This window comes from Mustela nivalis, assembly GCF_964662115.1.
Source record: "Mustela nivalis genome assembly, chromosome: 18".
NCBI lineage: Eukaryota > Metazoa > Chordata > Mammalia > Carnivora > Mustelidae > Mustela > Mustela nivalis.
The window spans coordinates 15,527,631-15,553,245 of NC_139037.1; positions in this window are offsets into that span (position 1 = coordinate 15,527,631).

Here is a 25,615-nt window from a genome sequence, read left to right on the forward strand (position 1 = left end):
ACCTTAGGACAGAATTTCCAAAGACTGAAGAGATATGTTGGCGTGGTGCGCGTTTGCCAGGTGATTCAGTGTCCTGAGCACTTGATTGTCGGAGAATCAGGGAAAGAGTTCAGACCATAAAATACCTTTCCACTCATCTCTCACTGCCGTGGCTTCAGAGGTTACCAAAGTGTATAAGGGCACAGAATTTAAAAAAAAAAAAAAAATTGTTGCTGCATCCCTGGAAGGCTGGATCTTCGAGACCTGAGTGGCCCATCTTAGGAAACCCTTCTCCCTTTGTTATATCTGCTGGGTCTTCCACTAAAGAACTGAATTAGAAGGGGGGTGGGGTGGGGAGGGCCAAAGGGGAGGGGGCGGGTGGGGAGTGGGGGATGGAAGGAAGGCTGGGGCAAGAATATATTTTCTATGTCTGGATAAGGGAACAGGATTCTAGGTAATTGCCTGGTTTTCTCATTGTTCTCGGCTGCCAATCCAAGATTCATAGAGGGGCTGAAAGGATCTCTTTTTCCCTTTCCCTTCTAATTCTTCACTAGACCCCCCACCCCCTACAGACCCTCCAAATCACCCCTCCTACCCCCGGTAATCCTTTCCCCTCCCCTCTCATGGTGCTTATTCCGTCCTAGAGAAGAAAAAAAAAAAAGTAATTTGTCTGTTTTATTTATGATGCAATGAAGGTATGCTGCACGCGTCAGAATAGCCTGACACTGGTCAAACTATCTGACAGCGGAAAAGAACTGCCTTCATACTCCAGTGAGTGTATGGTTTAACCATTTGTCCACCACGGCATACCACCAACGTTTTGTCAGGATTCACAACACTCTCTCTATGTATATATTTTTTAATCTGTTTCATTACATACCCATTAGATTTTGAACACAGATCATTTTCAAAGAATCTTCTGTCTTAGGTATGTCCCCTAAAACACTGAAACATGTTAAACGTTGTTTGCCAAAATTCACAATTGACTGAATACCCACCAATTAAAGACCTCTGGGGATGTTCTCAGAACTTGACTAAATTCAGGAATCTAGAATGGTTATGCCACAAGTCCCAGATCAAGACACATCATTTAGCGATCAGAGCCAGAAAGCAGAATCAGCTCAAATGAAATCGAAATTTCAAGCTATTTCTCATCAGAATTAAACATGAAAGCACAGGTCAAAGAGCTAGAGTAGCCCTGCTGTAAATTATGCTGAAAAGGCACATGTCTCAGTAAAAAGCCCTCAAGAATACAGAGCTTTTTATCCTAGAAAGAACCAAACTTGGTAGGTATGTGATAGTCCGTCTTCTTAGTTAGAATCAGAATATTTTTCTCCACCATTTGTAAATTGGGACTTTGGAAGAAGAATTTGACAGCCGCAAACAGAATGGGCAGAGAGACCATTTTATTGCATTTATTCCTTTTCAATTCCCATTGCATTGTACCGGGTGGGTCCCATGATCTACCTGCCAAATGCTCACTCGCTTGGGTACACTCTGAAGTGCATTCTCTCTTTACTTTCAACAACAAACCCCCAATTCCAGAGGGCCTGCCTCACATCCACTCTCTCTCTCTATCCCCTGTTGCTTTGCCACTAGCAATTTAATTCTCCTTTTCAGACATAAAAGGACACACTGGGTCTTCACAATTATACTTTTGATTTCCTCATAAAAAACAATGCTCAGAATTAGGCCCCAGACAATCTGTTCTTGTCCTGCAAAGGCCTGTGGGGCAAGATTTCCAGAAGAACCAATGGGATTTCTGCTGACTGGAAATATTTTTATTTTAATAAACTACAAAAGAAGAATGCTTTAAAAAAAAAAAACTCACAACAGGTTCAGAAATGTAATGTGATGCACGCAGCATGAAACAGAAACAAAGACCCAGCAGACAGGGAGAGTGATGAATGGTCCTAACCATATCGTATTTATTTATTTTTTTTAAATCTGCATTTGCCTTTCATCTGCAAATGAAAGGAATGGGGAGAAAGTGAGTAAGTTTTCCAAGGAATTTCTTTTGGTGTAATAAGACCAAACGCAAATATTATAAACTCAAGCAGAATTACGAGTCTAACAGCAACGAAGATACAGAATGGCTGAAAAATCAGGGTTCCCACTGTGGTTTTGTTTTTTTTTTTCACTCAGGCGGTGGAAGGTGGCAGGAAAACAAAATACAATGCAGAGTCAAGACAGAGGGGGAACCGTAGTACTGAAGGCTTCTGCTTTTCAAATCAAATGTGAAAGTTATTTAAAATGACTTGTTTTTGAGGCAACAGGAAAAAAAATCAGTATACTTTTTCATAATTTCAGTGTAGACTTAGGATTCCAAGACAGTCTTTCTTAAACCTGTGAGACATTAGGATCACTTAATAGCAATACATTCACAAGTTGGAATATTATCTAAACATTTCAAGCCATATAAAAGCCACCTACCCTTTCCTCTACATGCATTGCTCCCCAAGAAAGAGGTAAATCCAACTGCGTAGATTTTGGAGAGCACATGATACACTTGAAAGACTAGAAAAGTTCACATATTTTGGCAAAGGTACTAATTTTATGGATAGTTGATTAGGTGTGTCTCATTAGCCACAGAACAAAGTAGGCATAATTTTTTTTTTTAGCCCCAGGAAAGGCTGGTATGTGTTCTATGCTTACGAGTGTTTGTGTGAGCGCCGAGAAGAGCATCATTCCCCTAAGCATATCAGTATTGGTGACACAAAATGCATACATTTTACAAGGTGAGAGTCTTCATTTTTTTAGTGAAAAATAACCAATCTATCCAACACCGTAACTCTTTAAACATTGGGAGGGCTTAACAGTACCTTGTATACTTTGTTATCTTCTGTGATTTAATTTTTAATATTCACGAGTCTTAAGTGGTGTTCGTTTTAAAATAAAAGGACACAACACCAGTAACTTTCTAATAATATTTGTTTGGATTAGAGGGCATAAGCCCAACTGTTCACGATAGCACAGGGAGGAACAGCCCTCAAAGATGAGCTCGTTGGATGCGTGCAAACATTTAGTACTTGCTCTGCAGTTCTGAGAAAGAAGAATTATATGTTGGCCTTGGCAACTGTGACAAGATAGAACAATGTCAATATAAAAGAGAATAGACTATTTGATCATAATACACTTGCTAAAATAAAATTCCTTCTAAATGGTTAAAACTCACAACCATGATTGTATGGGCAATATCAGTATGATATAGAATGGGCCACCTGATTAAAATAAACTTACTGATCTAAAAATTCATGGCAGCAAAATAAACATCTGGATAAGCTATGCAGTTCTTCCTCTCCCTGAGTTTTAAATTTTGAAAGGTTTATAATTTATATTTTCAAAAGTGTTCAGAATGGGCTAACAAGATAGATCACATCACTCTCTACGTAACCTGATTAAATTTCACGTTGGGAACTGACAAGACTCCTCCATGCTCTTCCCTTCCAGTAATTGTCCTGCCATTTTGCGGCTTTGCTCCACCTGGCTCGACCACAGCCGTCATAAATCGCAGACTACAAAGCTGCATGATTTGAGAGCCGGCTCCAAAAATACAAGTTCCAAAAATTAAACCACTTACAGGTCCTCCTCTTCATTTAGAGACAATAAATTTTGTGCTGGTGTTATCGGGCTATATTATAATTGCACATTAATAAAAACATATGTGGTGAGAAGCGAATAAATAAATTGCACTTCACAAAAGCATCTCAACACGAAATCACATTCTCAAACAGCTTTAAGAAAAAGGAACTGAGAAAAATGCTGGCAAGTAAATAGACAGGCAAGCAGCAAAAGAGAAATTCTCAAAGGTATTTCCAAACTTGCATTCACGACGTGAAAATCGGTGTGAGCTGCAGATTCCTGTAATATTCCCCAGGCATAAGTTTCTGAGCATTTTTCTCGGTATTAGTTATTGTGTTTTTAAGGAGTGTTTTACACATTTCTTTTTTATGTTTTTCAATAAACAAAAACTATGTAATTTTTCCCAGTGTTTATGAATTTCTACACCAGGAAGGTGGCTTCTTTGCCCACTGAAGCTGATCTATTGAAATGATCGTTTGCAGCTTCATCGTTTTTCACACATCCTTAAACTAAGCCTTCACAGTATCTATCTCCCGGCACTTTTCTCCTGGTCAGCATAAAGTGAAACCTCCCCTTTAAAGTCCAGAAAACCTGTGATTAAACTGTTTAGGAATTCTGTTCTCTCGTATTTATCTCTGCATCAGTTCCATGCATTTCGGGTGCCTCTTCTCTAAAGGTTCCCATTCTCTTCTGGAATAGCTGCCTCGTTTAATCCATTCCTCTCTTAGGGAGGTACATCAAACAGGAGAGAAATAGTACAGAAAGAAATACCTATTTTCTCACACTTCTCCAATTAAATATCTCCAGCTGTGGATACAAACCTCCTTAAACTAAAATTATTTCCTGTATTTTAAAAAATATATCAGGTCGTGTATTTTACTTTCTCTACATTTGTGGTACAATTTGTAGGACCTTAAATTCTTAATATAAATACATTTTTAATCTGCAACCCAGCCTGATGGTTCTCTTACTTCCCTGATTACCATTTCCCCCTCCACTTGGGACCTTATTTGTTATCTTTCTTGCTCAATGCTTATTCAAAAATGCCTTCAATCTTAAAAAGCTGGTCAGCAAAACAATACATAAAAGAGCAAGAGGAAAACACGTAAATGGAGCTACACACAATCTATAATTTTCCAATATAGTAGATTTTTTTCCCACAGCCTCATCCAAAAGAAAAAGAATTATTTACATTTATAGCTTAGAAAATAATTATACATACTTGTTCTCTACGCTCAAATGCTGCCGAGGCCGGGTATGTTTTGTAGAGGCAGACTGCCCTCTGCAGGGGAAAACACATTTGTAACAACCCCCTTCTGAGCAAACTCAAAAAACCCCAGCATAGCTGTGGTACTGAAAATATCAACAAATCGTTTCTTCAGTGTATTTGCTTGCAAGCAATTAAACTGCATTTATTCACCCTAAAATGTACTTGTTCACACTTAATTATTTTTTTTAAAAAATTTGGCTTATCCCACATTTCCAGTCACATGAGACTAGGAAAAGGGCACCATTTGGCCACAATCTGTACAGTGATATTAAAACTGAACACAGAATCGCTCCGGTCTCCTTTCTTCCCCTAATGAGAGTAAACCACCCCCCCCCACTCCAAATTTAATCATCATTCAAATACCATGGGATCATTGTACGTGGGCCCTAAATTTTTCAAGAAATCTCTCTAGGTTTCTGCCCTGGGCTTGGGCTGGGGGTGGGAATGAAATTATTCTTTGGTGCTTAGGATACTGCATTGGGGTTCTCTTATTTTCACTTTAGTGTTTTGGAAAATGAGATGAGGGGATACTGATTTCACCTCTTTGGATATATTTCAGAAAATAAATAAATATGCTCAAGAAAAATTTTGATGATTGAGCCATACCCCTACAACTTAAATGTTTGATGGAAATCAGTGACGGTCAAGAGCTGGTAAGTCAGTCCTTCATTGCACTGAGGCTTCTATTCTTTCTTGCCTATTCATCCTGTTCCAGATACCCCAAATCCAGTTCCAGCAATTAAAGGGGAAGGGACATCTGTATTCTTAAGAAATGAGGTGTGTGTGTGTGTGTGTGTGTGTGTGTGTGTGTGTTAAGGTTGTTATAGACTGGATTCCATAATTACAAAGTATGGAAGAAAGTATCACAATTTAGTAACATTTTCCAACTCCTAATAAAGTCTTCAGGGCTACTTCCTTACACTAAAAAGGACACTTCTGACTTGTGCTTTCATTGTTTTGCCCCCTTTACACCACAGAGCTTCTGCCAACCTCACAAGAGCCGACTTCCTTCCTCCAGTCTCTAAATGCGACCAGCAGGGGGGCTGATGAAGTGCTCATTTTTTTACATCAGTCTTATAAAATTGCTTTCCCCATTAATTGTATCCATGGAAACAATACATTTGGCTGGTAAGGGACTCCTGAATAAAATTTAATGGGATCTCAAAAAATTTGCAGGCTAGGGGGAGATGCAATGATCAGCCATTCTAGCAATCCAAGTTTTAGCTCAGTGTACGATTAATTTGTTTGGAAAAACTATAATGAATGGAATCCAAATTAAATTAAAGTTGTAAAAATGTCATTTCACTATCTGAAAAAAGAATTTTAAAATTACACAGTAATTCTGAAAAAAAATTTTTTTTTTCTAATGGCTCCTAGGAAAAAACAATCACCAATGCTTGCCTGAATGGCCGTCCTTAACACCCAGGTCCTACTAACAGGAGCACGATTTGTTCTGGAAAACTGATCACAGCTGCTAAGCAATGATCAGGTACTTGCATTCTTCTTCAACCCTCTCTGCAACATCCTCCCCGTTCTGCCCTAAGTGGGCAGTGGGCATTCAACAAAGTCACATACATCCCCTCCCTGGCTTTTTTAATCCTCACCTCCCCATCAGGGCTTGTAATCCTTGGGGCAATTTAGGTTTAACATTTTTTTCCTTAGCAGGTAAAGTGTGTGTATTATAAAATCTTAAACCAGGCTTGCATATACCCATATTTAATTTGAAAAATGTGTGGGTAAATACTGCTCGTTATGGGATTAGTTAACAGCTGCAGGTCTGCCACTGTGAAAAGCCAATTTGGTTTAAAAAAAAAAAGTGCCATTGCTTTACATTAAAAAAAAAAAAAAAAATCTCATTCAAACTCCTGGGATGTTTCTCTTAGAATTATACTGATACGATCTAGATGAAGAAAGATATGACTTTAAATCGAATAATAATGTATGAATTTCAAATTATCTGTGATTTTTTTTTTTTCTATGCCCCAAATCACTTCTGCCTCTGGGTAAATACGTTAAATTTTTTAAATATGTAAGAATTCAGTTTCAATGTATCCCTTTATACATATTATCCTTTCCCTGAAACAAAATAATGTTTCCACTATATCAAGCCTTTCTGCACGTGTAAGCTTAAAAAAGCTTTGTTAATGCAAACCTGAGAAGAGAAACCCAGACTGTATTGCTTGGCCAGAGGCCAAGGTCAGCTTGTGATAAGGTAAATGAGAGCTGGCTTGTAAATGATGTCCGTCTCTAACCAGGTTCTCTGTCCCTTGCTCTTTAGGGGAAAAGGCCAGGTCCCATTGAAACTCGGGATCTGTAAAGACAGCAAGAATCAGGGGTACAAAAAGCCCTGGAGAGTGGTGTCCTTAAAAAACTGAGATTCAACATAAAGTGTCTAAAAGCCAATTCTTTTACATATCATGGTAGCCTGCCTGGTTCTGTTACCTGTTCAGTTTGACAAACCAAACTTAGCTGGTACTTGTCTATCTAAAGGCTACAGTTCTAAACAGAAGAGTTCATTTTCTGAGATACCAACAATTACCCAATTGCAATCAGAATACGATGTCTCCTTCTCCCATAGTATAGGTCCATTTACAAATTTATCTAAGGCAAAAATATAACAAGAGCCTTGAAAATGTCTGTACTTTTGATCCAATCTTTTGTTTTGTTTTTGAAGAATTTATCCTGAACAAATCTTTGCACAGTTGATACATTGTATGCAAGAGTATCACAGCATTATATAATACATAATTTACAAAAGCAGATTGGAAACAGTAAATAATGGGTTAAATAAACCATGGTACTTTCATAAGATGGAACTGCTCACAAAGCAATTAAAATTAGGTTTATGAAAACTTTTTAATGGCATGGAGAAATGCCCCTACTATGGTAGTGAAAAAAGGAGGATGTAGGCATCACTTATATAACTAATGCACACAAAGAAGAAAGACTGGAAGGAATACAACTGCTTCACATTTTCTGCACTTTCATTTTCTATGCTATCTTTATACTTTCTAAATTTCTACCAGGAGCATCAATTTATCTTACACATGAAAAGAACAACCAAAGTTATCATAAATGGAGATGTATATACATACTATAAGAGAAGCTTCGGTAAGATCAACCCCTAATATGGTCTTTTATAAACTGAGTAGACTGTAATAGAGAAATGTTTGCTGGAATGTAATATGATCCTTTCCATAGATTGATCATTCAGTAGACACTGCACTATGTGGACGAGGAGCAGTGCCTAGGGAAGCCCTCAGGTGGTCCAACGAGAGGATGACCAGGTAAAAATAAAACTGGGAGTGCACCTGGGTGACTCAGTCAGTTAAGCATCCCACTCTTGATTTCAGCTCAGGTCATAATCTCAGGGTTGTGAGATCAAGCCCTGTGTCAGGCTCAGGCTGCCTAAATTTAGGATACAGACATAAATGAGATAGAAGCTTTGCTGCCCAAGCAGCTTAAGGGAGGCAAGAACTTCACTAATTGCAACAAGGTGGGAGAAGTACTGTAAAAGACAATATATTTTTTGAAGACTTTATTTATCCATTTGACAGACATAGATCACAAGCAGGCAGAGAGGCAGGCAGAGAGAGAGGCGGAAGCAGGCTCCCTGCTGAGCAGACAGCCCGATGTGGGGCTCGATCCCAGGACCCTGAGGTCATGACCTGAGCCTAACTTCTTAAGCAGAAGCTTAACCCACTGAGCCACCTGGTGGCCCCCCAAAACAATAATTTTAAAAAGCAGTGGTCTTGAAGGTGCCTGGGTGGCTCAGTCAGTTAGGTGTCTGCCTTCGGCTCAGGTCATGATCCCAGGGTCCTGGGATCGAGCCCCATACTGGGTTCTCTGCTTAGCAGGGAACCTGCTTCTCCCTCTCTCACTCCCCCTGTTTGTGCTTGTTTTCTCTTTTAAAAGATTTGATAGAAATTTTTTAAATACAGTGGGTAAATACTGCTCATTTTTTAAGATTTGATAGAAATCTTTTAAAAGCAGTGGTCTCCAAATTCAAGTTTTGCTGGGGTACTTCAGGGGTACCAAAACTGTCATTTTAATTTCATTTAAATAATGTTAATTTCTAAAATGAGTATTTAAAAACATGCACACCCAAGAATATTATACATAAATCTTAATATATCTGAAGCTTTCAAAACATTAAGTTGTGCAACCTGTTTAATTTGTTCTTATAAAAACTTTGAAAGGGGGCACCAGTGTCGCTCAGTTGGTTAAGCACCTGCCCTTGGCTCAGGTCCTGATTCCAGGGTCCTGGAATTGAGTCCCACATTAGGCTCCCTGCTCAGCCAGGAGTCTGATTCTCCTTCTCCCCCTGCCCCTCCCACGGCTTGTGCTCTCTTCTCTCTCACTCACTGTCTCAAATACATAAATAAAATCTCAAAAAAAGAAAAAGACGAAAAGAAAAAAACTCACATAAAAAAAAAAAAAGACATTGAGGGGCACCTGGGTGACTCAGTGGGTTAAGCCTCTGCCTTCGGCTCAGGTCATGATCCCAGTGTCCTGGGATCGAGTCCCGCATGGGGCTCTCTGCTCAGCAGGGAGCCTGCTTCCTCCTCTCTCTCTGCCTGCGTCTCTGCCTACTTGTGATCTCTCTATCAAATAAATAAATAAAAATCCTTTAAAAAAAGAAATAATTTTAAAAAAAGACATTGAATGAAATATTTCTTACTATCCTTATCTAAGAACCTAGAGAATGCAAAGTAAGCTGCTTAAATAAGCAAACAAAAAAAATCCTTTAATTTCTAACTACTTATCAGTGTGAATCAGAATTCTCTCACCATTGGGAATCTAAAACAAGTCACTTGCTCAAGATGACATCAGATTGCAACTGTCACCCATAATCTTCAATTATAAATCTGAACTTATGAAATCAATACATTACAATTTCTTTTTTTGTCAAGGGAGGTGGTGTTGACCATTTGGAAATTACCTGGAAATAATAAAAAGAGTTTCAGTGCTTGGAAAGAGTTTGAAAGTGAGTGACAAACTGTCAAAAGACAGTGAAGGCACAAGGGACACAATGAAGAGAAGTTATCACATTTGGAAGTGCTAATTTTTACTTTTAATTATATTTGGCCAAAACTAGTTTTCTTGGTATGTTTTTTCCCTACTTTTCAAGGCAAAGGAACTGAATAGGAAACATATGGGTAAGTACTGTGCAACATCAATAGTTCTCCTGGTTTTAAGTCATTCAAAAATCAACTAGAAGCTCCTACTTTTAGGTTGGAAAAGAAAGGCTGGAAACAGACAATGAAATAGACTGGAAGGAATGCAAATGCTTCACATTTTCTGTACTTTCATTTTCTATGTCACCTTTCATACTTTCTAAGATATAAAACTTTTTATACTTCATAGTTTTATACTTTCCAAGACCCAGTTATTGTGGCAACAACTGTCCAAAGGCAACAAACAGGAAAGCAGCCCAAGTCACCCAGCATCTTGCCTCCATCCCTGCATGAGACTCTTTAGTAGACTGCAGGGATTGTCCCAAAGTGACAAGAGTGCCAAGGAACAACTCTGCAAGCTTCCCACTCACCTTCAGAAGATTTCAGCTTCAGACAATTGAAAACATAAATCATATGAGCATTTATCATCACAACATTAAGTTGTTTCCCTCCATCTTAGTTTTGCCTTCTCGCTTGTACTGACTTGATCCAAAGGCTGATGGCAGGATGACTACAGCAGTTCCTAGTACAACATCCAGATCCCAACACTGGTCCATGAAAGAAGAAACCATCTCATCTTTTTTTCCTTTTTAGCAGTGAGTAAATCTTTCCAAGAAAGCCCCCAGCAAAGTTTTCCTCCTGTGTATTACCTGTGTGTGCCACCCAGCTATTGGCAAGGGGAATGCTGGATGACTATCTTGGATTAACTAGAACAGGATAGCAGGACAGACCTAGCTTCCTCTGAAGTATACAGCCATGTGCGAGGATGGTGGGAAACCAGACCAACAGTTTCTACTGAAAAGGATGAAATTGAGATGAGTGTTAGAGTGTTACTGCTATACGGAAGTTCAAGAACAGACTTGACAGTGTAGTTCTGTTCGTACAAAGAAGTGTTTACTGAGATAATTAGGCTCACAAATTAACGGAAGCAACTATTCTTCCTATAACCACATGTTCATCTATTGCTTAAACTTTCTTCTTGCCATTTTAAGAGTCATGAATTATTAGGCAGATATTACCCGCTCCTCCAAATGGACTGAGTTATAATTCTGAGATGTCACAGCATTCTCCAGTTTGTAACCTGTAGTATATCACTTACTTATGCCTACCATTTTATTAGTATTCCTTGTAGTTCCATTTATCTCCATTGAGAGGTCAACTATATTCTTCTAAAGAACAGAAACCCCCTTTTTTTTTTATCTCTCATCCCACCCAATTAGGTCCAATACTTGACATAATGCCACAAAGATCTGTTTTATGAATGAACTAAGTGAACAGAGATTTGAAGTTTATAATGGTATAAACTTCTAACCCATTGTACTTTATTCTCCTCTTCCTATTTTATCCCGTTTTTTCCCCCTAAAGTTCAGAATTTTTTTTAATTTCTTTTTTCTTTTTTTTTTAATTTTTTATTTTTTTATAAACATGTATTTTTATCCCGAGGGGTACAGGTCTGTGAATCGCCAGGTTTACACACTTCACAGCACTCACCAAAGCACATACCCTCCCCAATGTCCATAACCCCACCCCCGCTTCTCCCAACTCCTCTCCCCCCAGCCACCCTCAGTTTGTTTTGCAAGATTAAGAGTCACTTATGGTTTGTTTCCCTCCCAATCCCATCTTGTTTCATTGATTCTTCTCCTTAAAGTTCAGAATTTTTGATATATCTATGATACTTCCCATTACTGCTTAATCAGTCATTCAAATTGTTGTCATCCCACCTCAATATACAATAATTATTTCATCTTGAATAAGGTAGCCCTGGCAGGAAGGCTCATAAAGATATACGCATAAAGATGTTCACAGAAGCATAACTTCTAATTGCAAAGAAAATTAGGAATAACTTAATATGCAACAACAAGTAGTACCTAGATAAATGACACATCCATTCTGTGGAAAACAACCATGAGAAAGTCATGGTTTAGAAGATTAATAATGGTTTAAGACTTGTGATAAATTCTTAGAGGTAAAAAAGCAACTAATAAAAAGTTATATATAGTAGAATCCTGATTGTATAAAAAGAAAATTATAAAAAACAAAAAACAAAAAAATGGGAGAACATTCCAGACTGAGAGCAGACTGATCTGAGGTATAAAATCTCTCCTCTCACTTCAAACACATCTAGAAATTTTAGGTAAAATCTGAAGAAAATTTTTGAAGTACACCACTGGACTTGAAAATAAGAAAAACACATTTTGGGGAGCACAAGAATAAGTCACTGTGCCCTCTGGAGGAGGTAGATATAAATTTTGGCAGTGACACAGAAAATCAAGATTAAGTCCTGAGCTTCCTCCATGAAGCTAGACTAGAAGGTAAACCACAACTAGAAAAACTTCCCGCTGCCTAAAGACAAGGTTTGCTTCAAGATATGAGCAGGAAGCAGAGTCTACCATGACAATATTAATTCCCTACCCCATAAGGCACATAAGCACAGTGTAAAATTCTTTGAGCCATAAGGAAAACTCCAAATTCAGAAATTAATATAAAAAGTGGCCCAAAGCTAGGGAACCCATACATCCACGGCAGAGTAAAGCACAAAACTGCCCCATAAGAATTCTTCTACAAAACAGCACATAACCTTTAAAAAATATAATCACTACTGATGAACCCAAATGAAAAGACTACAAAGAATGCAAAGAAACCCAATCTATGAAAGTTTGCAAATGCAACAAAAAAAAAATCATAATCAAATAACATTAGATACTAAAGCAATTTTTAAAAATTTTTTGAAATAAATATTTATAACAACCAAGCAGGTAAAGAAGATAATATATTCCCCATGGCGAAAACAGACTATTACAAAAAGTAATTCTTGAAAAAGAATTCTGGAATTAAAAGACTATCACTGGACAACAAAACAATGATACATTAAAAGAGCACATAAGACAAAGATAAATAAAATTTAGTAAACTGGAAGACAGATCCAAGGAAATAACCTAGAATGTATCACAGGACGTTAAAAATATGAAAGTATGAAAGAGAAATTTAAACAGAGAAGATAATGAAAAACTCCAGAATATGATTGTTCTGAGAAAAAAAGAGACTATGGAGAATGAAGAAAAAGATAAGACTTTTAAAAAGCCTCCAGAACCGAAGAAAGATATAAATGCATACTTTGAAAGAGTTCATCAACCCCCAGACTAACTAAAGCCAAAGTCACAACTAAAACATTGTGCTGAAACTACAGAACACCAAGAGAAAGGAGAAAAAATTGTGAAAGCTACAAGACAAAAAAGGAACAGCAATCAGACCAACAGAAGTCTTATCAGCAGCAATAGATGCACAAAGACAATAGCAGTAGCTTCAAAATACTAAGAAAAAAATAATATAACCTAGACTTACATACCCAGCTAAACAATCACTTAATTCAAACAAAAGGAAACTGCCAAAGATATAAAAATTAAGAGCTTGCTGAGTGCATACCCCTCTGGAAAAAACTGCTGATAGATTCAACCAGAACAAAATGAATCCCACAGGAAGGAATGAGATACAAGAAATAATAGCAAACAAAGAGACTGGTAACATGTGTAGATAAATCCCAATCAAAAGTAACTAATTTTGGAGAGTTTCAAATCATTGAAATTCTTAATAACAATAACATGAAACAGGAAGGAGTTATTTAAGTTCTAGGGTTACTGTTTTATTTAAGAGCAGGATAGAATTTTCATCAACTTTACACTGTGTTTGGAAAATCTACAGTTTAGTATGCATGTCAAATATTTTAGGGTACATATTGTAAGAATTGACAGAATATGAACTACAGGTTCAGTAAATGGGAAAAAATGTGCAAGGGAGATAAAGAAATTCAACTAAAGGCAAGAAAGAAGGGAAAAATGTTAAACACAAGACAAAGATACTAAAAAAATGTTTAAGTATCCATTACTGTAATAAATGCAAATGATTTAGATTGCCTTTTGCAAAGACAGAAACTCTCAAACTGTATCAAACTTAAAGTCCAGCTGTATGTTGTTTATTAAGGAGACACCATAGATTGACACTGAAAGGTCGAAAATAAACTGATAACAAAACACATTCTAGGCAAATACTAACCAAAAGAAAGTAGAGGGGCACCTGGGTGACTCATTCAGTTAAGCATAGGACTCTTGATTTCAGCTCAGATCATGATCTCAGAGTCATGACATCAGCCCTGCATCAGGTTCCTTGCCAGGTATGGAATCTGCTTAAGATTCTCTCTCTCTCCTCTACCTGTGTTCCTCCCCACCTCCTTCTCTAAAAAAGAAAGGAAGAAAGGAAGGAAGGAAAAGAAATATAAGTAGGAAGGAAAGAAGGAAGGAAGGAAAGAAGAAAGAAGGAAGTTAGCAAGGGAAGAAAGAAAGAGTTGCCAACAATGGAAGGATTTATAACAAAATGTAACAGTGATTATGGGGAATAAGAAGTGTTATTTATTACCTTCTTTATTTCTTTCTGCATGTTCCAAAAATTTTAAATGAAAATAGATTTTTAGAATTTGAAAAAATACATGCATTTTTAATTACCAAGGACTTTATTAATAGAGTATAACTGAGAATAGCCAACACTGCCTGTTATGTGAATCCCTATAAAAGATACACATATCCAATCATGTAATCTTCCTAACAACTTAAGAAGGAAAATACTGTTTTTCCTTCATTCTACAGATGAGGAAGATAAGGTACAGAGAGATTTAAATAACTTACCTAAAGTCAAACCCCTAGTAGGGGCAGGATAAGGTTAGAAATATGACTATTAGTGTGCGTTGGAGAAATCAGACATCTGCATCCAGGTCTCCCATATAAGATAGAACTTATAAAGATTACTTGCTCATTTGGTTTATTTTTTCCAATAAAGAAAATTTCGATGAGAGGACATATTTAACATTTACTAATAATAGCGGAGTTCATAAACAAGAGAAAAATCCCTTTCTAAAATTTTGTTCATGCTTTTATACTTTACAACTTCACAACAAAAGCACCAGTGTATCTACCAATGTGTAAGTCATGACTTTTTCCAGTTAAAATGTACCATTTCTGTAACAGATAGGATTCTTTTTAAAATATTTTAATTGCTTCTGGTCCATGTCTGCTAAGTGAAATTTTTAAAAGTTACCCAGGTTTTAATAACAAAAACTTAGCAATTTGAAATTTGTTTTGAAATTCTGACTATAAAATGCATAGCTAGAACCACCTCTATTTGGATATAGTTATCTTTCTCAAATTATATTTCCTTTCCCTATTTAAGCAAACATACAGTTTAGAATGAATTTTAAGAAAACAACAGTATATCTAAAAATAACTTTGACAACAAAATAGAAAATGAACAAAAATAGAAAAAAAACCCCACAGTATTAGAAATTACCTTCACCTGTATTTACATTAGCCAACAGAGAGAGAGAGAGAGAAAGAGAGAGAGTCATCATTTACACGTAATGGATGCATTCCTAACCAAATGGATATTGAAAGAAAAAGGTGCATTTTGCTAGGGCTATCAGAAAGGGTCTTGCAAATAGCATGTAGACAATTACAGTTCTGGGAGCATTCAATTGGCCACCTATCTTGGCTAAATTACAATAATGTGCATTTGGGCAAATCATATCATTTTACAAAGTCATTTTAAATGTGCACTATGCATTTCTTCTCTTACCTCTCAAAATAATTCTCTAGAATGCTTCAAATTTAAAGAAATATGCAGATATACCCTGAATATCTCAACATACTCAGGCTTTGCAGGAAGCCAGAGGACTTTTCTCCAGCTAGACTTCATAATCCAGTATCGCTACAAAGATCCACTTCTGTCTACACTGACACTGCCAAGGTAGCATGTGAAGCATCCTAAGCATGTTGGAGTAGATTCCATGTCTGTCAGAGACACTATTTAATGAAATGAAGACCACGATAAATGGTTGATTAACACCTCTCCTTCCATTGTCACAGGCTGTCATGAAACTGTCCCTTCCAAGTAATGAAATAGTTTTATAATTTTAAAAGCTAAGGTCTTTTTTGTACAATTTCATCCACTATATAATACTGTTCATATTCATTTGTGATATCACATTATAATGTATGAAAAAGTGATTTTGAGAAATGGGGGTGGAGGTATTCAAATGCACAGTTATAATGGATGTGCATGGAGCTCTGGAATATAAAACTAATGATTTCATTTGTCTACTCCTGATGTTATTGAAGAGTATTATCTTATGCATAATTAACAGGGTTTTGAAAGGTTGAATATAAAACATTATACCATTTCTTTTCAACTTACACTGGGAACTCTACTGTGACCGATACAAATAACCTATAAGTATGCTTTCTATCTAATCCGGAAAAATGATAAATACGACACTATGCTGGTACATCTTTGTTTTCACAGAAACTCTCTCTCCATGAGTAACCATAAAGAGCAAAATACAATCCATCTGAAGGCTATTATAAATTCCAGCTCACATTTCACAAGTGACAATGCCTATTGACCTTAAAATTGTAGAAATTAAATTATTGGCATGACCATATAAATCTCATGTGTAACTACAGAAAACTGTAAGTGTCTAACTCCCTGGCAAGTGTCTCACCACTTATGTCACTGATCAGTGGAAGAGGAGTTGGTAGAAACCCTATAAGCCACATAAATCCTATTAATAATAAATATGGTAGTGGTATGTGAAACCTTATTCTATCAGTAGCCACACTTTGACTCACACAAATGGTCAACCAAAAAAAGTACTCCCTTCTGTTCCAGAGTTTTTATTCAAACTAACCAGTGCTTGCAATTTGGCTAACATGGCAATTAATAGTCTGAAAACTGCTCGTTTAGAGGCTAGGGAGCAACAAGCAATTTGAATTGTCTGGGTCAGGTTGGAGCTAAAGCACCAAGATTGAAATAAAGTCAGAAAGCACCACTGGAAAGTCAGGTGGCTGCACAGAGCTGGGGCTGAATTAAGCTGGGATTCCACCACACTCCACACCAATAAATACGTAGACTCTGCACTCAGCTAGGTGTCTTTTGCAAACATTTGGACAGAGTCACTTAGGACAGCTATGCTTTTCCTGTAGTTACACGTAAACAAGAATTTTAAAATAAAACATTTCCAAAATCTGGAGTGATGGGTGACTCTAACGCCGAGTCTACATAATCAAAATAATTAAGCCTATCCCTTTAAGTGGTGGGAAAGGTTGTTTTGAAAGAGGAAACATGTTGGTATAAGGTTCAAAGGCTATAAATACCCTGTTCCATTTTAGAAAATGAGAAATAGAGTACTATTTTTTTTAGTACTATTACTAAATAAACTTTTTAGTATGAGATGAACAGGTTTTGTCTGCTTTCTTTTAGGATGGCATACACCAGGCATTCAGCAAATAGTTGCTAAGACAGTGAGTGAATATTTTAGTTGCTTATTCCAATGGACCTCTGAATAGATAACTATTGTATGTATAAAACAAATCGGGACATAGTTTTGCTACCAACTACCAGGGCAAGATCAACACTTAGATAGCATAATCTCTTTTAGCCCCAAAACACCACCATAGCAAGAAGGTTCTTTACCCACAATACTGGGAAAAGTTCCACACAAATTTCTCTTGCCCAAATCAAAGCCATAAAACCTGAAGGATGTTTCTTTATTTTGGTGAGAAAATAATCCATTTTGTAATAAACTATAGCCCTTTTATAATCATCAGCAAGCAGAGGATAAAGATCACCTTCCACTTTTTCATATCACCCTTAAAAAAAAAAACAGCAGGTATACTGTACAAAGTACATAACTGGTGATGACACATTAAGAATCTACCCATGGGACACCTGGGTGGCTCAGGGTGTTAAACATCTGACTCTTGACTTCAGCTCAGATCATGATCTCAGGGGCAAGAGATCAAGCTCTGCATGGGGCACCGCGCTCAATGCACAGTCTGCTTGAGATTCTCTCTCCTTCTCCCTCTGCTCCTCCCCTAGCTTGTACATGTTCTCTCCTAAATAAATAAGATCTTTAAAGAAAAAATCCACTGATGCCACATAGAAAACAGACAGATGACCAACTTATGCATTCTCTAAACTGCTCGCAGCAAACTTTTTTTCATTTTATGAAGCCACACAAAAGAAATTCTAGCTATGAACCACATTAAAATGTGAATTATTTACTGGAGACTTGATACCATGGGGGTGGGGTGGGGAAGTGAAGTATTCTTGCCAAGTAAAAGCATGAAAAAAACAACTCTGACTCTTACAGTTACCTTCAAGGTAAAAATTAATTATTAATTGGCAGAGCGTGGACATGGAATGATTGCTATCAATATTTTAATACTTTCAGTGCTAATTTCATTCTCTCTAGTGTGGTCTGTCTACGGAAGAAGCAAGAGAAGTCTGTTTACTTTCCATGAGGGTTGCTGTAATCATCACCTTAAGAAGGTTTCCAATATTCTGAAATGCTTTGAATCATCCTCTTCTTGAATTTCTAATATTAAACAAACTGAAACAAGATTCACATTTCATTCACATAAATTAACAATTCTACCATTCTTTGCTAGCTCATGTAAGATTAGATTGCTAATTTCTGAGCAACATTGATTTTTTAATTCCTGCCCACCAGCGTTGCGATTCACATCATGTGCAGGCTTGCTTGTATTTTATCCTAAAAGCTTGGCAATGATTCGTAAAACTTAAACTTTGTGAAATTAGAAAGTTAATTTATCAATTAGCTAAATTCGACCTAACTCATCTTAAGAACTAAGCTTGCAGAAACACATAGCTAAAATGCACAAGGGATCAAGTTTCAGCAGAATGGTTCAAAGAAACCTTAAGGCTTGAGGAAGGCGATTGCCACACGGGCACTGATGAAGAATTAAGAACTCTCTGCTTTAGCTTCTCAGGGTCCAGTGTCCCAGAGGGAAAAGAGCATCTTCCGAACCTGGAGGTATGAGCCCAAGACAATCTCAGATTCAAGGTGACCTCCAGTTTGCCTCAGGGATAGACACAAACCTTAACTGCTAGTAACAGCTGCTAGTAACAAGGCTCCAGGGTAGAAAAGGGGAGAGTCAACACAGGTTTAAAATTGCCCAGGGCATTTAAAGCCTAGAGGGGCTGTTCTGGGGACAAAATTCACTAGAAAAGAATCACATTAAGTTAAAAAAAAAAAAATTAAAAGGTTGCTCCCTCCTGCATGGAGCCCTGGGAGTGTCGGGGGCAATGTCCTGGGCTGTTCTGGACCCTGGCCCCACATTTACCCTTATTTCTATTCTGAATACCATACACCCACTGCTTCTCTAACCTCTCTGGACTTCCAACCTGGGACCAAACACTTCAGTCCCAACTGTGGTGCTGTCTCACCCCAGAGAGCCACTCCATCCACCACATTACTCCTTTAGGCCTCATGGCCCAGCACAACACTGCACCTGGTCAGGGAGAAGTGCCGCATGCTGGTAGACCACAGCTCGGAATGTGGACATCATCCCCAACTCTTACCTCTTTCTTACCCACCACCTGGAAACAATCACTAGATGCTATTGATTCCATCTTCTTTAGGGATTTCAGGCTTGTCCATGTCTCTATGCCCACCAGGGCACCAGCCTGTTTCATCCAGGCCACCACCATTCTTTCCGCCTAACAGCCTCTTAGCTCACTTCCTACACAAGTCAATCTCCAATCCTGTCTCTGTGCCGCAGGCACAGTGGTGTTGCTCAACACTCATCTCAGCATGTCACTCTCCACTGTAAAATCCTTTAGGACTTCCCGCTATCCTCAAGGTAACAGCCAAAGCTCTCTATCTCACATTCAAGATTCAGTCCTTGCTTACTTACCCAGCCTCATCTCTCACCAGTGGAGGCTGTGCACTCTCAAACACAGAGACCCATGTTCTTTCTCATCTCAAAGGCTTCCATGCTCAGTCCAACCTCTAATAACTCTTCCAAGACCCGACACACCAGACGTGTCATTACATTTTGTTATGAGCTACCCTTGTCCATAGTATTCTTCTATTACTCTTTCCTCAGAGCTAAAATTTCTAAAGGCAAGAATATTCATAATCTATCCATAGCAATTCACTGTTCTAAACATGTGTTTGTATTAACATATGCAATCCTCAAAGCAACCCTAGAGTTGATCCAGTTGTTACCCCCATTCTATAGATGAAGAAACTGGGATATGGGATGATTCAGTAAAGATGACCCCGCTAAGACCTGGAGCACCAGGATTCAAACCAAGGCTACAAGGTTGCAGAGTGAAGTACTAAACCTGACTCTTACTCCAGAGACAATCAGGAGGAACAAACCGCATTTGAATCCATGATATATAATGGCAAATCTGTGTCATTTGACATTAATAAAATCTTTCAGTGTCAAGGTTAAGAGGAGTTATGATGACAAGAGTGTCTAATCTGCAAATCTCTGCAAGAGTTACCTTGATAATACAAACATTACAGCCCCCTTGTTCAGTGCACACTTCACTAGGGGAAAATTTCCCATATTATATTAACATTTCAGGCTTACTTTTGAGAAACAATAAAGTAGAAATATCACGCTATAGAATTATGCTGCTGCCAAAACGAAAACTGCATCATTACTATTACACAAAAATGTGGGTTCCCAAAGCTTTGAAGTCTAAACTGTATGTCATTTTACCATTTACAGTTTATTAACAAAATTAGATGCCGCCTTTTTAAAATTAACTGCTGTACATTTTTCTGATGTTAAATCAATACAGTTTCCATTTTTCATGTAACAGAAATTTAGAAAATTAAATACATCAGACAAATGGTCATAATGCAACCATAAAATAAAATCTGAAAGATTAAAATGATGGCTATTATTTATCATGCATATTTGCATCTCCAAATAGTGAAAGTCCTAATTGCTTGCCTTGGGTTCTTACATGTATAAAAGTAAAATATGCACCAACAGATTGCCCTCTTTTAGAAAAAAAAAGTTCCTGGCACAGAATATGTGGTTAATAATACTCGATTGACTGATTCCTGTAATAAGTTGTTTAGGTGCTAGAACATCTGATACTTAGTGTTTTAAGATTGGGGCGGGTAGAAATTACTTATACCTGGTTTTGTAAAGCTTATTAAAAAATCATTTAAACTGGGGATAAAAAAAAAAAAAGAGCACTATAAAAATTAACCAAAAAAAATTGCTTCAGCAATGTAGAGAAAAACCCTTCCAGGGTGGCTTTTGTGTACAAGGTTATTCATTTATTCACAAATATTTACTGCACACATACTATGGGCTGGTACAATACTATCTGCTTCACAAACCCCAGTGAATGAATAGAACTCGTCTCTGCAGAGCTCATGCTCCAGTGGGAGCTTATATTGTCACACAATGAAAGTCTCAACATGGTAGGTCACTAAATGATGTTAAGCTAAGAAACTATTAAGTCACTGAAATGTGATCGTCCTACTTTCCCTTCATGCACTCCCAAATGCTACCATAATTATGGTGCCCCCTCATGCCCACTTGAGCCTAATTTCCTCTAAAGGGAGCTTCTACTCTAAATTATTCTACTCCTAATAATTGTAAAAACTATTTGCATTACAGATGTGTGAATAATAATAATTTCCTTTTTTTCTAATGGTGTTTGCTAATCCAGAGGAATGACTCACTGATTGAAAACTTCAGGCAACAGCAACAGATGTTATAGGGGAAGTAGGGTTATTTGGGGGAGAGGACTTTTCTGGATCCTGCAAGACTCTACTCAAGAAATTCTGTCTCTGTACCTCAGTTGACTTTGAATAGCAAGACCTTTATGAAGAAACAATTGTCTAAAATGTTCAGCAAAACAAAGGGTTCAAATGATGGGGATAAAGAGTGAAATCCCCAATGAAGGGCACCTGGGTGGCTCAGTCAGTTAGGAGTCTGACTCTTGATTTCAGCTCAGGTCATGATCTTTGGGTTTTGAGATCAAGCCCCATGTGAGGTTCTGCACTCAGTGGAGAAAACCTCCTCCCTCTTCCTCCCCGTCTTCCCCTCTCTGTTCTCTCTCTCTTTCTCTCTCTCTTAAAAGTAAATAAATAAATAAAATCTTAAAAACAAAAAGAAAGAAGGAAGGAAGAAATCCCTAATGAATAACAAAACAGAAGATACAGAAATGGAAGACCATAATCACCAGAAACAAAACACCTCCAGGATGGTATTTCCACTTTTTAGAAAATTATCCAATATGTAGCTGATTTTTCTTGGTCCTAATACCCTGCCTCTCAAACATCCCATAAATCTATTTCAATGTAACATGAATGTCTTTTCAAAGTAATAAAGCCAGTAACAGAATTCAGTCACTGCTGTACATTTGAAAGCCTTCTCTGCTTAGAGCACTAGCCTTCTTTATTCTGTTGCAAAATGAACAAGTGACTCCAAAATCTTGCCATGTTCACAATGGTATACGTTCAGGTTCCTTGGGCTTCATGAAATCATAGCACACATAATAAGCATGGGACATGTAATGAGTCTGAGATATGTAAGCCACAAAATGAAAGGCCCTCCAACTGTCTTCCTTGATTTCCATGACTGTTCACAACCTTGCCAACTTCTATAACAGCATTAACAGTATGTCCAGAATTTTATTTTTCCTGCAATAAACCAAGTTAAGGCAAAGTTGTACATGGAGCATTGGATGAGCTATCAGCACTAGCTTCCATGAGATTCAGTCCTTTTCTCTTAAAAGTATGTTCCAGAAAAATGCTCTGTTTCCCAAGGAAAGTTTCCTCCTACTTACAAATGTTTGTTGATGTGCACGAATTCAGGCTTGTTAATAAATTAAGCAAAATGCTTTTAAAATTCAACCACAATGAAACGTTTTATCCAAATCTCATTATTTGCCATTTCCATGCCTCTTCAGAATCTCTGAGTACTCCCCAGTGTGTGCCGAAGTGACAAGAGAAAAACCTATTCACAAGCTACCTTTAGCCAAGTAAATACTTGGAAATTCACTCTGTAGTTAAGAAAGCATATCATTATGGCCTTTTCAAAGACAGCCTGTAAACATCTAGCTTTGAGCAAAGTAGATAAGCTTTTAGAAAAGAGTGGAGTCCTATTTTCAATTTCGGTGAAAACATGGCCACTGAAAAGAGCATCCCACAGGTTTGCCCTGAACTATCCCAGTGGTTATAATCATCGGTCTGCATTTAAATTTTCCCTCCAATTGCCTATATCTCCTACTAGGCTGGAGGGCATGAACTGTGTCTTGGTCACTAGAGGAAACAATGTGCCCGGTATATAGTAGGTGCTCCATAATAACACTGTTCTATGAATGTCTCCTAGATCGGTGGTGGAGAAAATTAAAAACCACATAATTTTTAAAGGAATTATAGAACCAAACCCTCTGGACTCTGGTATCCATTTCCTTTTTCACAAGGGCAAGTCCTTTCCAGGGATAGGTTAGTGGGGTTGACATTTGGGGGCAGGGCATCTAGTGATGACTCACAGCTAGCTTTTTTTTTTTTTTAAGAGTTTATTTATTTATTTGACAAAGGGACAGAGATCACAAGTACGCAGAGAGGCAGGTAGAGAGGGAGAGGAGGAAAGCAGGCTCCCTGCTGAGCAGAGAGCCCGATGCCGGGCTCAATCCCAGGACCCTGGGACCATGACCTGAGCTGAAAGCAGAGACTTTCACCCATTGAGCCACCCAGGCGCCCCAACCCATGGCTAGCTTAACCCTATGAGCAGTCATGGCTTTCTCAGCAGGTCAAAGAAGTTAGTCTACAGCTAATCTAAAGTCTAGAAGTAAAAATAAGAAAGAAAGGAAGAGATCAATTAATCAAAATCTAAATTGTCAAATAATTTAGAGACTAAATGTACTGGCTGATTAATTTTGTAATTCTACGAAAGTGCATAGCCTGCTGGGCTACCACATACTGAGAGCTGCCTTCAACTAACATTTGGGGTCACCTCACAATGTCTTCTTTCTTCAGAATTTATAATCAAGAACTGAATTCTGTACTATAGACTTAGATAGGGAAGGGTTTAGAACCACTTTTGATAGCAGGAAGAGGAAGAATGAGAAAGGAAAAAAGAAATGGAAGAAAGCAAGAGAAGAAATGGAAGAAAGCAAGAGAAAGGTGGGTGGGGAGGGGAGAAGAAGAAACAGGACAAGGAAAAGCCTCACAAAAAGTTCACTTCGGGTGAACTTGACCACAGTTAAATTTTTTGCAATGAAGGTGAAGTTGGTCTTACTTTGCTAGAATGAGAAAATCTGAATGAGAGGCCAAACCATGAGCTCAGATACAAAGTAACAAATAGGCACAAAGTTTGAAAATAAATAATATTTATAATGTAAATTTATAAATATAAATAAATTTGAAGTCTGGGGTGAAGGCTAAGAATCTGAATTTCTAATACATTTCTAAGTGACATTGGTCCTGTCTGTTCAGAGACCACACCTTGAGAACAATGGTTTGGATCAGCATTTTTCTTAATTCTACAAAGGACCTCAAAACATGAAACTGCAAATGTCAGTCCAGACTGGGCTCTGGTTTCTCGACCTTTATACAAAGCTTCCTGCTATGGTCTTCCTTCCACCTACATTCTTTCTTTCAGAAAAACTGAACATTTAGGGGTGCCTGGGTGGCTCAGTGGGTTAAAGTCTCTGCTTTCAGCTCAGGTCATGATCCCAGGGTCCTGGGATCGAGCCCCACATCGGGCTCTCTGCTCCGTAGGGAGCCTGCTTCCTCCCCTCTCTCTGCCTTGCCTCTCTGCCTACTTGGGATCTCTCTCTGTCAAATAAATAAATAAAATCTTTAAAAAAACAAACAAAAAAAAAAACCTGAGCATTTAAGAAGAAACATAATATATTCAACAGTTTAAGTTTTCAGTAATTCAGGCATGGTGTTAGTAGTGTCTAGTGCTGTCCTTCACTTTAAAAAATAACTCAGAATAATGCTTCAGCTAGATTCCTTTACGGTAATGGGATGCATTTAAGAGAGAAAGGAATATAGACCAGAACAGCAGCATCTCTCCAAAATATATAAATCCAGATTCCTTAATACTTACAATTGGTTATTTTTCCACTTTGATGGCTTCTAAGTCAGAGATCATGCATTTAATCGCACCTTTCTTAAAACAACCATTATGCCTAGAATAAGGCTAGTTGTGATATCAATAAAACAGAATAAAAAATATTCTATTTAAAAATTAGGATCAAAACTAATTTTGAAAGAAAAGCTACTCTCTTCAACAAGCAAAAATAATTAAATTCAATTATTAGGTCAAGTGGTACATAAAGTCAAAAAATCAGCACATAAATTTTTATAGAATATATACAGTGCATGCAGTCCATAATCTCTTGAAATCTGTATGGGTGTATCTATTCACACACAGCTGTGATTTAAAAGAACATTGCTATATATATCAGTGAAATTTCAGTTCATATTATCTTAGGCTAGAGAGTCAAGACTGAGTAGTTTATGATTATGTTAGACCGCTAAGATGTGTGGATCCCTTAGTCACCATTTTCTTAAGATTTATTAAAATGAATAGAAGTATATGTACACAGATTACCACAGAGTTGAAATAAAAATGTATGACTTTCATTAAAATCCAAGTAAGAAACACTCCTGAAACCAGCTCTGTGACTCGTTTAATGAAAGATTCCATTTTTAGGAAATCCTTTCCCCAAAAAATTAAATCTTAGGTTTATTTCCTAGACTGTTTTA